We start from the raw sequence: 14,175 nt of genomic DNA on the forward strand, positions 1-14,175 counted from the left end.
TTTGGTTGACAACCTCGGTTGTCCTTGCTGATTGGTGGATAAATTCATCCACCAATAAAAAAATGCTGTCCAGAGTCTGAACCAAAAAAGCTTAGTTGCCTTCTTTTTAAAATAAAGATAGCAAGAGAAGGAAGAAAAATTGATAATAGGAGTAAATTAGAAAGCTGCTTAAAATTGCATGCTCTATCTGAATCATGAAACAAAAAAAATTGGTTTCAGTGACCCTTTACGAGTATATTGAAATACTCTTCTGCTTACAATACACAGGTGATCTGCTTTAGAGAGCATATGGTGTTCTTAAAACAATGTGGCAATGTATAAAAATGATATGTGTAGTATGTCACCGGGCAAATTGTTGAAAAGAAAGGCAGAGCAAACTGTTTAAATGAACAGAGGGGAATCTCCAATGAGAATCAAGCCGGAAGAAGCCCGTATGTTGAACGGGTGAAACGCGTGTAGCTGCTTTATATCAGCGGTGTTGCCAGCTGGACACCGCTGATCTTTTCAGTTTGTTTCAAATAATTTGGGCAGATCCTCTGAAGGCATGCTATGCACTAATGGGCCTTTACTATCATCTGACATACAACTTGGCGTGACAGGAGACAGAGCGGATTAGTTTGTCTCAGAACCACAAACGATTCACAGTGACCAAGATGCAGTTTAATACAGCTTATACTTAAACTGACATCGAAACAGGTAATCGTTCCATTGTTTCCTACAAATCACACTAACTAAAATCCTCTGTGAAATGGTTGTATATTGACAAATAAGCCTGTCGTTGCTGGGAGTTAGAGGGCGTGATGGATTGTCTGTAATGGGATATAACGACATGAAAAACCTGTATGAATGTTTGCCAATGTAGCTGAGCCTGCTCCACTAACCAAACATATATTAACATATACCTGTGGATTACAAATACATGCCTTGAATTTTGTTTTCTCCATCTCCTCACAATTTAACAGTTTTTCATAACCACACTAACATGGACCCTCTGTGAATGTATCTACATATTCAGTAAAGCCAATAACAGTTTATTTGGTTTTTCAGAGTCAAAGGGGGGGGGGGGGGGGTTACTTTGAAAGGGATTACAACAATGGGATTACAACCTTGTGGATATCCATTATAACAGTTGAGTTTAGAATTGGAACTGCATGATACATTATGTACCACAATATATGTCATCCATTATTTCTGGATTATTATAAATGGACATTATTGATGGACATTCCTTTTACCATTTTGCAGCCCTGATTGCCCTAATTTGAAACAAACTATCAGATATTAATGTTGCCAATTGTTACAATTAAATGTATCAACTATATCAGTGTTTGTTAACTTTTCTTTCTCACTCTCTCTCTGATTCTCTCTGTGGGGATATTATAATTTTTTGAGATATAGTCTAGTGCTGGATAATAGTGGTCTGTTTTGTCTCTTAGTGTGATATATATAATTATATATATATGGATACAGATATATATATATATATATATATATATATATATATATATATATAGGAATATCTATTTAAAAATACAAAGAACATAATGTGCTATGTGCAGAACATTGGAATGTAAAATAATTTTTATATACATATGTATTTATGTGTTTATATGCATATATGTCTGTAAATATAAATATACACATATAAATACATATGTACACACATATAAATAAACACACATATATATATATATGCATACATAAACATCTTTAGACATGTATATGTACAGTATGTTTCTTTATGTTAAAGCCCTTTGCCTGACTTTTTTCCCCCCTAATACCTGAGATCTTATTTCTTTGAGCCCTTATAACTTTTTTGTGTAATTTTTTTTAAATGGTGTTATTATGAGAGTAACTGTACTGTGTCATGTATTTTTGATGTGTTTTGTGCAACTTTTTTGTTTCGTGAAACAGTTAACCAGAGCTCTGAGGATGCAGTAACCATTCTAGCGTAAATCAGGATTGTGCTCACACTTTCATATTTATTTTCAACTTGTAAAAAGGGAGCTCAACCCGATGCATGCAAACACCCGCGAAAAAATCCTTTTCGCTTGCGCGTAACTGTTAGAGCACCACTTGTAATCTGGCCCTAAATTGAAAAAATCACATATTTTAATACTTTAAAGCATGTCATTTTAACGCTAGTGCGCCTGCAATCCTATGTACCTGAAAAGGGGTTAAAGTGGTTCAGCTGGTACCAAAGGGAAACTACCACTGATCCAAGCAGCAGCGCAAGTCACATGACCCAGCTGTGCGACTAGCGCTGCTGATTGTGTTTCCGGCAGTACACACTCAAGACCAACAGTACTCTGTGGTTCCCAAGCAGTACTTGTGGGGACTTTGCAGGGACATTGCAGGGTCGCTATTGTTAGAATTACATACTTTAACAAAATAAAATATGTAGTTTTAACACTATAACGGCCCTTTCATTTTGGTAAAGGTTATGCAATTATCTACCTCTCTGAAAAAGTATAATGTCTGTCAAAAACAATACATTTTGTATAGACAATTAAACCTAATATTTATTTTTATTTCCAATATACAGCACAATTACATACTTAAAATCAACAATCTATTACATATTCAATACCTTCAAAATAAAAAAAAAAGACTTTATACTGCAAAATCCAAATGTTAGCCTTGAAGTATTTTGTAAGACATTATATATATATATATATATATATATATATATATTATAACAAATAACTATTTACTGTACCAGAGCGTTCTGCCACATGATCTCATAGCACAGTGCGTTTGTGCTTAATGTGTTGATGGAATGATATAGATTATTAACTTCATATAATACTGGTCTGTTTCAGGTACAACATATCTAACAAAAGAGGACAGGGCACTTCCCCTGTGGAGAGCACATTGATAACTCACCAAAGCCGCATCGTTTGTCACACAGTGGGATATGTCAGTAATATGAGTGCTCATCAATAGCTCCTATCTTGTTCAATTAGGCTCCTCAGTTCTGTAATTCACCTAACTACTAGCAATCCAGTGAGCCCGAGGCTTTTACAGCATAGTTTTTTTTCTCTTTTTTGGTGTTTTTTTTATTATCTTGGACAAAGTTCTGGATATATGGTACGGGCTGAGATGTATTAATAACAGATAAAATCTACCATTAAACTGAATATGACTAGACAACTGGCCAAAAGATTTTACTCTAATCATGCAAATAATATTTGTAATATTTCCTCTGACACTTAAAGAGACATTCTAAGGAAAAAATAAGGTGTTTTTTATTTGTTAACAAATGTCCTTTTTTTACTATATATTTAACTATTTGCAAACACAGAGTTGCACCCCTACTATGGTCAGTAATTGGAACATATGTATATATGCCATATCCTAATTGGCACACCAGCTGTATACTCAGTTGTGGTTACACAGGGACACAACTTTGGTTATGTATTTAAAGACATAACAACAGAAATAATTGACCATTTTATTTTTACACACAAATGTCCCTTTAAACAATTGTTCAGGTAAAAGTTTTGAATATAAATAAACTAGTTTCCACTTTCGTTGTGGGTGGAGTCATATTTTAAATCAAAGGAAGAAGAAATGGTCACTGGTAACAAAAGAAAATGAATGCCAAATTGTTCTTTTATAATTTAGAAAGAGTATACAATGTTACTTCTTTTGTAAAACTTACCTACGTTCTTTTTTAGTACCTTTGTTTTAAAAAAGCAGGTAGGTAGTCTCAGGAGCATGCACATGTCTGGAGCACTATAAAAAAGTAACAATGTTATATATTTGCAAGAGCCTACCACTAAATAGATGCAGTGTTTGTCTACCTAGGTATGATCTCCAACAAAGAATACAATAAGAACAAAGCAAATTTAAGAAGATAATCGGAAACTTAATAAAAGTGTATGTTCTAAATCACAAGTCCCTTTAAAAAGATTGTCAAAGCTAAACAATATATTAAACATTGTGCTAGATTACAAGTGGCACGTTTTTTTTTTAATATACATATACATAAAAATACATATTTAGCAATGTATCTGTATGTGTCTCAATGTTAAAGCCATTTGCCTTCCTTTTTTTTTCTAACACCCGAGATCTTCTATTTTTGAGCCCTTATAACTTTTTTGTACAATATTTTTTTGAAATAATTTTTATTAGATGGTGTTATTATGAGTGTAATTATACTTTGTAATGTATTTGTGATGTGTTTTGTGCAACTTTTTAGTTTAGGAAAACAGTTAACCACAGCTCTGAGATCGCGGAAAGGATTGAAGAGCAAAGGGCGATTGCGCTAGCACAATCGCAATTTTGCTCCACTTGTAATATCAGCAAAATGCAAATGGCTATCAGAAACACGATTGTGCCAGTGCAACACCATTTGCGCCTCACTTGTAATCTAGCCCAATATAAGGGCTCAAATATAAAAGGTATCAGGTGTTAGAAAAAGCAGGCAAATGATTTTATCACTTAGATACATATACATGTCTAAAGATGTATATGTATACATATGTATTTATATGTTTATAAATGTATTTACAGACATATATACACATATAAACAGATAAATACATATGTAAACACATATAGACATATAGGCCTCTATTTATCAAGCTGTCAACCACAAATACGCTGGAATTCCGCAGCGTATTTGTGGTGAGCCTGATTCGCCTTAGTTATCAAACCCTACAGACAGGCAAAAGTAGAATTTAGTGACGTAACATACGATCCGCCGGACTCAGTCCGACACAGATTGATGCTTACGTCATTACAGATGTTCCGAATGCAAGTTCGGCCCAATCTGACTACTTTTGGAAGTTATCAAATTCCTACCAGGTACGCTCAGCACTTTTCCGGCCCAGCGTATCTGGTTTTCAATCCGCCGCTCTGGAGGCGGCGGATACCATAGGAATCAATGAGAGTCGGAAAGCAGTGAAAGCTCATGTTCGCTGCTGCCCGATATCCCATTGATTCCTATGGTAAATGTCTACACCTAACACCCTAACATGTACTCCGAGTCTAAACACCCCTAATCTGCCCCCCCCCCTACACCACCGCAACTAAATAAAGTGTTTAACCCCTAAACCACCGCTCCCGGAGCCCACCGCCATCTACATTATACATATTAACCCCTAATATGCCGCCCCCTACACCGCCGCCACCAACATTATATTTATTAACCCCTAATCTGCCCCCCTACACCGCCACAATCTACCTACATTTATTGACCCCCTCATCTGCTGCCCCCAATATCGCTGACACTATATTAAATTTATTAACCCCTAAACCTAAGTCTAACCCTAACCCTAACACCCACTAACGTAAATATAATTTAAATATATCTAAGTAAAATTACTATCATTAAATAAATTATTCCTATTTAAAACTAAATACTTACCTATAAAATAAACCCTAAGCTAGCTACAATATAACTAATAGTTACATTGTAGCTATCTTAGGCCTAGATTTAGAGTTGGGCGGTAGCCGTGAAAACCAATGTTAGAGGCTTCTAACGCTGGTTTTGGGCTACCGCCGGTATTTGGAGTCAGTCAGGAAAGGGTCTAACGCTCACTTTCCAGCCGCGACTTTTCCATACCGCAGATCCCCTTACGTCATTTGCGTATCCTATCTTTTCAATGGGATCTTTCTAACGCCGGTATTTAGAGTCGTGTCTGAAGTGAGCGTTAGAAATCTAACGACAAAACTCCAGCCGCAGTCAGTAGTTAAGAGCTTTCTGGGCTAACTCCGGTTTATAAAGCTCTTAACTACTGTGCTCTAAAGTACACTAACACCCATAAACTACCTATGTACCCCTAAACCGAGGTCCCCCCACATCGCCGCCAATCGATTACATTTTTTTAACCCCTAATCTGCCGACCGCCACCTACAATATACTTATGTACCCCTAATCTGCTGCCCCTAACACCGCCGACCCCTATATTATATTTATTTACCCCTAACCTGCCCCCCACAACATCGCCGCCAGCTACCTACAATAATTAACCCCTAATCTGCCGACCGCAAAGCGCCGCCACTTACGTTATCCTTATGTACCCCTAATCTGCTGCCCCTAACACCGCCGACCCCTATATTATATTTATTAACCCCTAATCTGCCCCCCTCAACGTCGCCTCCACCTGCCTACACTTATTAACCCCTAATCTGCCGAGCGGACCACACCACTACTATAATAAAGTTATTAACCCCTAATCTGCCTCACTCCCACCTCAATAACCCTATAATAAATAGTATTAACCCCTAATCTGCCCTCCCTAACATCCCCGACACCTAACTTCAATTATTAACCCCTAATCTGCCGACCGAATCTCGCTACTACTGTAATAAATGGATTAACCCCTAAAGCTAAATCTAACACTAACCCTAACACCCCCCTAAATATAAATATAATTTAAATCTAACAAAATAAATTAACTCTTATTAAATAAATTATTCCTATTTAAAGCTAAATACTTACCTGTAAAATAAACCCTAATGTAGCTACAATATAAATTATAATTATATTATAGCTATTTTAGGATTTATATTTATTTTACAGGTAACTTTGTATTTATTTTAACCAGGTACAATAGCTATTAAATAGTTAAGAACTATTTAATAGCTAAAATAGTTAAAATAATTACAAAATTACCTGTAAAATAAATCCTAACCTAAGTTACAATTAAACCTAACACTACACTATCAATAAATTAATTAAATAAAATACCTACAAATAAATACAATTTATCTTCACCATACCAGGTATCACCGATCGTTCCAGGCTCCAAAATCTTCATCCAAGCCCAAGCGGGGGCTGGCAATCCATAATCCGGTGGCTGAAGAGGTCCAGAAGAGGCTCCGAAGTCTTCATCCTATCCGGGAAGAAGAGGCGATCCGGACCGGCAACCATCTTGATCCAAGCGTCATCTTCTATGTTCATCCGATGATGACCGGCTCCATCTTGAAGACCTCCACCGCGGACCCATCTTCTTCTTCCGACGACTTCCCGACAAATGACGGTTCCTTTAAGGGACGTCATCCAAGATGGCGTCCCTCGAATTCCGATTGGCTGATAGGATTCTATCAGCCAATCGGAATTAAGGTAGGAAAATTCTGATTGGCTGATGGAATCAGCCAATCAGAATCAAGTTCAATCCAATTGGCTGATCCAATCAGCCAATCAGATTGAGCTCGCATTCTATTGGCTGATCGGAACAGCCAATAGAATGCTAGCTCAATCTGATTGGATGATTGGATCAGCCAATCGGATTGAACTTGATTCTGATTGGCTGATTCCATCAGCCAATCAGAATATTCCTACCTTAATCCCGATTGGCTGATAGAATCCTATCAGCCAATCGGAATTCGAGGGACGCCATCCTGGATGACGTCATTTAAAGGAACCGTCATTCGGCGAGTAGGCGTCGGTTGAAGAGGTTGGATCCGCGTCGGTTGGAAAGAAGATGGCTCCGCTCCAGAAGAAAGAAGATTGAAGATGCAGCTTGATAGAAGACTTCATCCCGATGATGGACTTCCGACTTCAGCCCGATGATGGAGTTCTTCAGCCGCCGCTTGGATCCAGACTTCAGCCCGAGGATGGACGTCACTCTTCAGCCCCCCGCTTGGGCTTGGATCAACACTTCCGAGGCTTGGTTCAAGACTTCCGAGGACGGATCGGTGAACCTGGCAGGGTGAAGATAAGGTAGGAAGATCTTCAGGGGCTTAGTGTTAGGTTTATTTAAGGGGGGTTTGGGTTAGATTAGGGGTATGTGGGTGGTGGGTTGTAATGTTGGGGGGGTATTGTATGTTTTTTTTACAGGCAAAAGAGCTGAATTCTTTGGGGCATGCCCCGCAAAGGGCCCTGTTCAGGGCTGGTAAGGTAAAAGAGCTTTGAACTTTTTTAATTTAGAATAGGGTAGGGCATTTTTTTATTTTGGGGGTCTTTGTTATTTTATTAGGGGGCTTAGAGTAGGTGTAATTAGTTTAAAATTGTTGTAATATTTTTCTAATGTTTGTAAATATTTTTTTATTTTTTGTAACTTAGTTCTTTTTTATTTTTGTACTTTAGTTAGTTTATTTAATTGTATTTATTTGTAGGAATTGTATTTAATGTATTTATTGATAGTGTAGTGTTAGGTTTAATTGTAGATAATTGTAGGTATTTTATTTAATTAATTTATTGATAGTGTAGTGTTAGGTTTAATTGTAGATAATTGTAGGTATTTTATTTAATTAATTTATTGATAGTGTAGTGTTAGGTTTAATTGTAACTTAGGTTAGGATTTATTTTACAGGTAATTTTGTAATTATTTTAACTATTTTAGCTATTAAATAGTTCTTAACTATTTAATAGCTATTGTACCTGGTTAAAATAAATACAAAGTTACCTGTAAAATAAATATAAATCCTTAAATAGCTACAATATAATTATAATTTATATTGTAGCTATATTAGGGTTTATTTTACAGGTAAGTATTTAGCTTTAAATAGGAATAATTTATTTAATAAGAGTTAATTTATTTTGTTAGATTTAAATTATATTTAACTTAGGGGGGTGTTAGTGTTAGGGTTAGACTTAGCTTTAGGGGTTAATCCATTTATTACAGTAGCGGCGAGATTCGGTCGGCAGATTAGGGGCTAATAATTGAAGTTAGGTGTTGGTGATGTTAGGGAGGGCAGATTAGGGGTTAATACTATTTATTATAGGGTTATTGAGGCGGGAGTGAGGCGGATTAGGGGTTAATAACTTTATTATAATAGCGGTGCGGTCCGCTCGACAGATTAGGGGTTAATAAGTGTAGGTAGCTGGCGGCGACGTTGTGGGGGGCAGATTAGGGGTTAATAAATATAATATAGGGGTTGGCGGTGTTAGGGGCAGCAGATTAGGGGTACATAGCTATAATGTAGGTGGCGGTGGTGTACGGAGCGGAAGATTAGGGGTTAATAATAATATGCAGGGGTCAGCGATAGCGGGGACGGCAGAATAGGGGTTAATAAGTGTAAGGTTAGGGGTGTTTAGACTCGGGGTACATGTTAGAGTGTTAGGTGCAGACGTAGGAAGTGTTTCCCCATAGAAAACCATGGGGCTGCGTTAGGAGCTGAACGCAGCTTTTTTGCAGGTGTTAGGTTTTTTTTTCAGCTCAAACAGCCCCATTGTTTTCTATGGGGATATCGTGCACGAGCACGTTTTTGAAGCTGGCCGCTTCCGTAAGCACCGCTGGTATCTAGAGTTGCAGTGGCGTTAAATTATGCTCTACTCTCCCTTTTTGGAGCCTAACGCACTGAAAACCCAGCCATTCTGTGAACTCTAAATACCAGCGGTATTTAAAAGGTGCAAGGCAAAAAAGCACGCATAGCTAACGCACCCCTTTGGCCGCAGAACTCTAAATCTAGGCGTTAGGGTTTATTTTTATTTTATAGGCAACTTTGTACAGGTAGCCCTCAGTTTACGCCGGGGTTAGGTTCCAGAAGGAATGGTTGTAAATCGAAACCGTTGTAAATTGAAACCCAGTTTATAATGTAAGTCAATGGGAAGTGAGGGAGATAGGTTCCAGGCCCCTCTCAAAATTGTCATAAGTAACACTTAATACATTATTTTAAAAGCTTTGAAATGAAGACTTTAAATGCTAGACAGCATTATAAACGTAATAAAATAATCACACAACACAGAATATATAATTAAACTAAGTTAAATGAACAAAAACATTTGCTAAGCAGCATTATAAACCTAATAAAATAATCACACAACACAGACTTCACTTGCATTTCTCTGCAAACAGTTCTTTCTATGCATTCCAATCTGGACTGAGTTAGACAGGAAGGTCTTGTTCCTTTGAAATCTGCTCTATAGCTCAGATCTGGTTAAACTGATTAATTTCAGCTTGCTTAGCTTTACTGCAACACAAGTGGACAGCTCCACCTACTGGCTATTTTAATAAATGCACTGCTTCTCAATGCTTTTCAATAGCAGTCACATAACTGGAAAAAAAGGTTGTTATTCTGAAACGGTGTAAATTGAACCGTTGTAAAACGAGGGCCACCTGTATTTATTTTAACTAGGTACAATAGTTACTAAATAGTTATTAACTATTTAATAACTTCCTAGTTAAAATAAATACAAATATACCTGTAAAATAAAACCGAACCTAAGTTACAATTACACCTAACACTACACTATAATTAAATAAATTCCCTAAACTAAACACAATTAAATACAATTAAAAACAATTATCTTAAGTACAAAAACAAACAAACACTAAATTACAGAAAATAATAAAATAATTACAATTTTTTTAAACTAATTACACCTAATCTAATCCCCTAATAAAATAAAAAGCCCCCCAAAATAATAAAAAGCCCTACCCTATACTAAATTACGAATAGCCCTTAAAAGGGCCTTTTGCGGGGCATTGCCCCAAAGTAATCATCTCTATTACCTGTAAAAAAAAAATACAATACCCCCCAACAATAATACCCACCACCCACACACCCAACCCTACTCTAAAACCCACCCAATCCAGCCTTAAAAAAACCTAACACTAACCCATTGAAGATCACCCTACATTGAGACGTCTTCACCCAGCCGGGCCGAAGTCCTCCACGAAGCCGGGCGAAGTGGTCCTCCAGACGGGCAGAAGTTGTCATCTAAGGGTTAATACATTTATTAGAGTTGCGGTGGGCTCCGGGGGGCGGCGGTTTAGGGGTTAATAACTTTATTTAGGTACGGCGGGGTCCGGGAGTTGTGGTATAGGGGGTTAACAGTATAGTATAGTGTGGTTGTTTAGTGACAGGGTACCAAGAAAGCTGTAAAAAAGCAGAAGAGCAGCAAGATCGATGACTGTTTAACAGTCCGCTTCTCATCGCACCGTACTTGGTGCGCGTTTTTATGACAGCTTTTTTGATAATTTTGGAGAACGTATTGAGGTCCGCGGCAGGGATGTTAGGCAATCTTAGGCAAGCGTATTGGTGCTGTCGAATGCAAGAAAGTCGACGGTTTGATAAGTAGGGGCTATACAGTAATTGCATTGAGGCCCTTTGCATTTAAGTAGATGAAAACATGAAAAATCCTATTTATGCAATATTCATATTAAATAAAGGTTTTAACTATGTATTTACTGTAAATATTTCACATTCCAATGTTCTGCACTTAGGGTAATATGCTCTAAGTATTTTTAAATCGATATTCCTTTATATACCGAAGAATATATAATGAAGAATAAGGTGGCACACGGGTTTAAAGGCTATACCTTTTATTAACGAGCAACATTTCAGCCACCTGCTCACATTTTTGTAAATATTTTATTATATCTTTTCATGTGACAACACTGAAGAAATGACACTTTGCTACAATGTAAAGTAGTGAGTGTACAGCCTATATGACAGTGTAATTTGCTGTCCCCTCAAAAAAACTCAACACACAGCCATTAATGTCTAAACCATTGGCAACAAAAGCGAGTACACCCCTAAGTGGAAATATCCAAATTGGGCCCAATTAGACATTTTTCCTCCCCGGTGTCATGTGACTCATTAGTGTTACAAGGTCTCAGGTGTGAATGGGGAGCAGGTGTGCTAAATTTGGTGTTATCAGTCTCACACTCTCTCATACTGGTCACTGGAAGTTCAACATGGCACCTCATGGCAAAGAACTCTCTGAGGATCTAAAAAAAAAAGAATTGTTGTTCTACATAAAGATGGCCTAGGCTATAAGAAGCGAGCATGGTGGGCAAGACCATACAGCGGTTTCACAGGACAGGTTCCACTTAGAACAGGCCTCGCCATTGTCAAACAAAGAAGTTGAGTGCACATGCTCAGCGTCATATCAAGAGGTTGTCTTTTGGAAATAGATGTATGAGTGCTGCCAGAGTTGCTGCAGAGGTTAAAGGGGTGGGGAATCAGCCTGTCAGTGCTCAGACCATACGCCTCATACTGCATCAAATTGGTCTGCATGGCTGTCGTCCCAGATAGGATGCCTGCAAACAGTTTGCTGAAGTCAAGCAGACTAAGGACATGGATTACTGGAACCCTGTCCTGTGGTCCGATGAGACCAAGATAAACTTATTTGGTTCAGATGGTGTCAAGTGTGTGTGTTGGCAACCAGGTGAGTACAAAGACAAGTGTGTCTTGCCTACAGTCAAGCATGGTGGTGGAAGTGTCATGGTCTGGGCCTGCATGAGTGCTGCCGGCACTGAGGAGCTACAGTTCATTGAGGGAACCATGAATGCCAACATGTACTGTGACATACTGAAGCAGAGCATGATCCCCTCCCTTCGGAGACTGGGCTGCAGGGCAGAATTCCAACATGATAACAACCCCAAACACACCTCCAAGACGACCACTGCCTTGCTAAAGAAGCGGAGGGTAAAGGTGATGGACTGGCCAAGCATGTCTCCAGACCTAAACCCTATTGAGCTTCTGTGAGGCATCCTCAATTGGAAGGTGGGGGAGTGCAAGGTCTCCCCCACAGCTCTGTGATGTCGTCATGGAGGAGTGGAAGTGGAATCCAGTGGCAACCTGTGAGGTTCTGGTGAACTCCATCCAACCCAAGAGGGTTAAGGCAGTGCTGGAAAATAAGGGTGGCCACACAAAATATTGACACTTTGGGCCCAATTTGGACATTTCCACTTAGCGTGTACTCACTTTTGTTGCAGAACAGAAGGGAGAAAGGTGATATGATAAAAACCTTGATAAAGAATTAGAGTATTATATAAAAGGTTTGGTAGTAAAAGAACTTTGCAAAATCCTTTATTATTTATAATGAGCCTCAAGTAGGATAGACTCCCCAAATAAGGAAAGTGTTGAGTGGAGTTTGACTGCTGGAAAATTATTACAGCAAACAAGATATTTTTTATCTGCTATGTTATTGTGTAAAAAATAACATAAAAGTCTTGTACTTACAAGGTGTTTACAACCCTTTTAATAACATTAATTAAAGGAACATGAAACCCAATTTTTTTCTTTCAAGATTCAGATAGAACATACAATTTTAAACAACTTTCTAATTTATTTTTGTTATCTAATTCTTCTTTTGTGTGCTATCCCGACACTACGTTAGACTAACTGGTGCTAAACCTGAAGAGGGTTAGAAATACTTTACATTCCAATCTTCTTTACATAGAAGAAAAATGTTCTTTGTATTTTCAGATATATCTATACCTATATATCTATATGTATGTATCTATCTATCTATCTATCTATCTATATATATACACACACACATTTGTATAGAAATGTACATTTTAAAATAAAAATAATTTCTTTTGTGAAGAACTTTGGAATTTAAAGTATTTCTATTCAAAACACATTAAAAGACAAAGGGCTAGATTACAAGTGGAGAGCTAATTTATAGTTTGTTAAATAAACTCAGGTTAATTTTCTAAAAGTGCCCCAAATGCCCCTAAAATAGAGTGGTTTTAATATTTTACTTACATTGAAAAAAGTACTAGGCAGTTTTAATGGGTTAAAAGCTGGCGGGTGTGGGGTGTGAGAAAAAAACAGCACTGAAAAAAGCCTTTACATTGAGGTCTATGGGAACTGTGTATTCCCTGTAAATATATATGTATATGCTTATGTATGTTAATATGTGTATATAAATATGTGTATGTACACATATTAACAGATAAATATATATGTATATATTCATATGCATTGATATTTAAAATTGCTGGCCATCGCTGCACATCATTAGCCTGCGCTGGTATTACTCAGTTGAGGGCAAATATCGCTTTAGCTTAAGCGTTATTTTGCGCTTAACTTTTAATCTGGCCCAAAATGAATAAAAATTATTTACCATGTTTCAAGGTATTTGACTGCTATGGGCTCAAAAGGCTATATATATATACAGTATATATTTATGTATTTATTATTATTTTATTATTATTTTATTATTATCTGAAATTTGTAGAGCGCCAACAGATTCCGCAGCGCTATAAACATAGGCGGTGTACAAGACAACATATTTATGTGTATATATGTATTTTTATATATATATGTACGTACAGTACATACATACATGCATTGGAGCCCTTTCTAGTCCAACACCTTGCCATATCCCTTTTAACCTTTTTTAAAACCTTTATTTTAATATCATATATTTTTATAAAAAAAGGTGTATATATCTGTATAATATTTTATTTTAATGTGTTATTTAGATGTGTTTTGAGCAACAGTTTTTTTTTTTTTACCTTACAGTTTACTTCAGGTCTT

The sequence above is a fragment of the Bombina bombina genome, chromosome 2 (assembly GCF_027579735.1).
Source record: "Bombina bombina isolate aBomBom1 chromosome 2, aBomBom1.pri, whole genome shotgun sequence".
In the NCBI taxonomy this organism is placed as follows: Eukaryota; Metazoa; Chordata; class Amphibia; order Anura; family Bombinatoridae; genus Bombina; species Bombina bombina.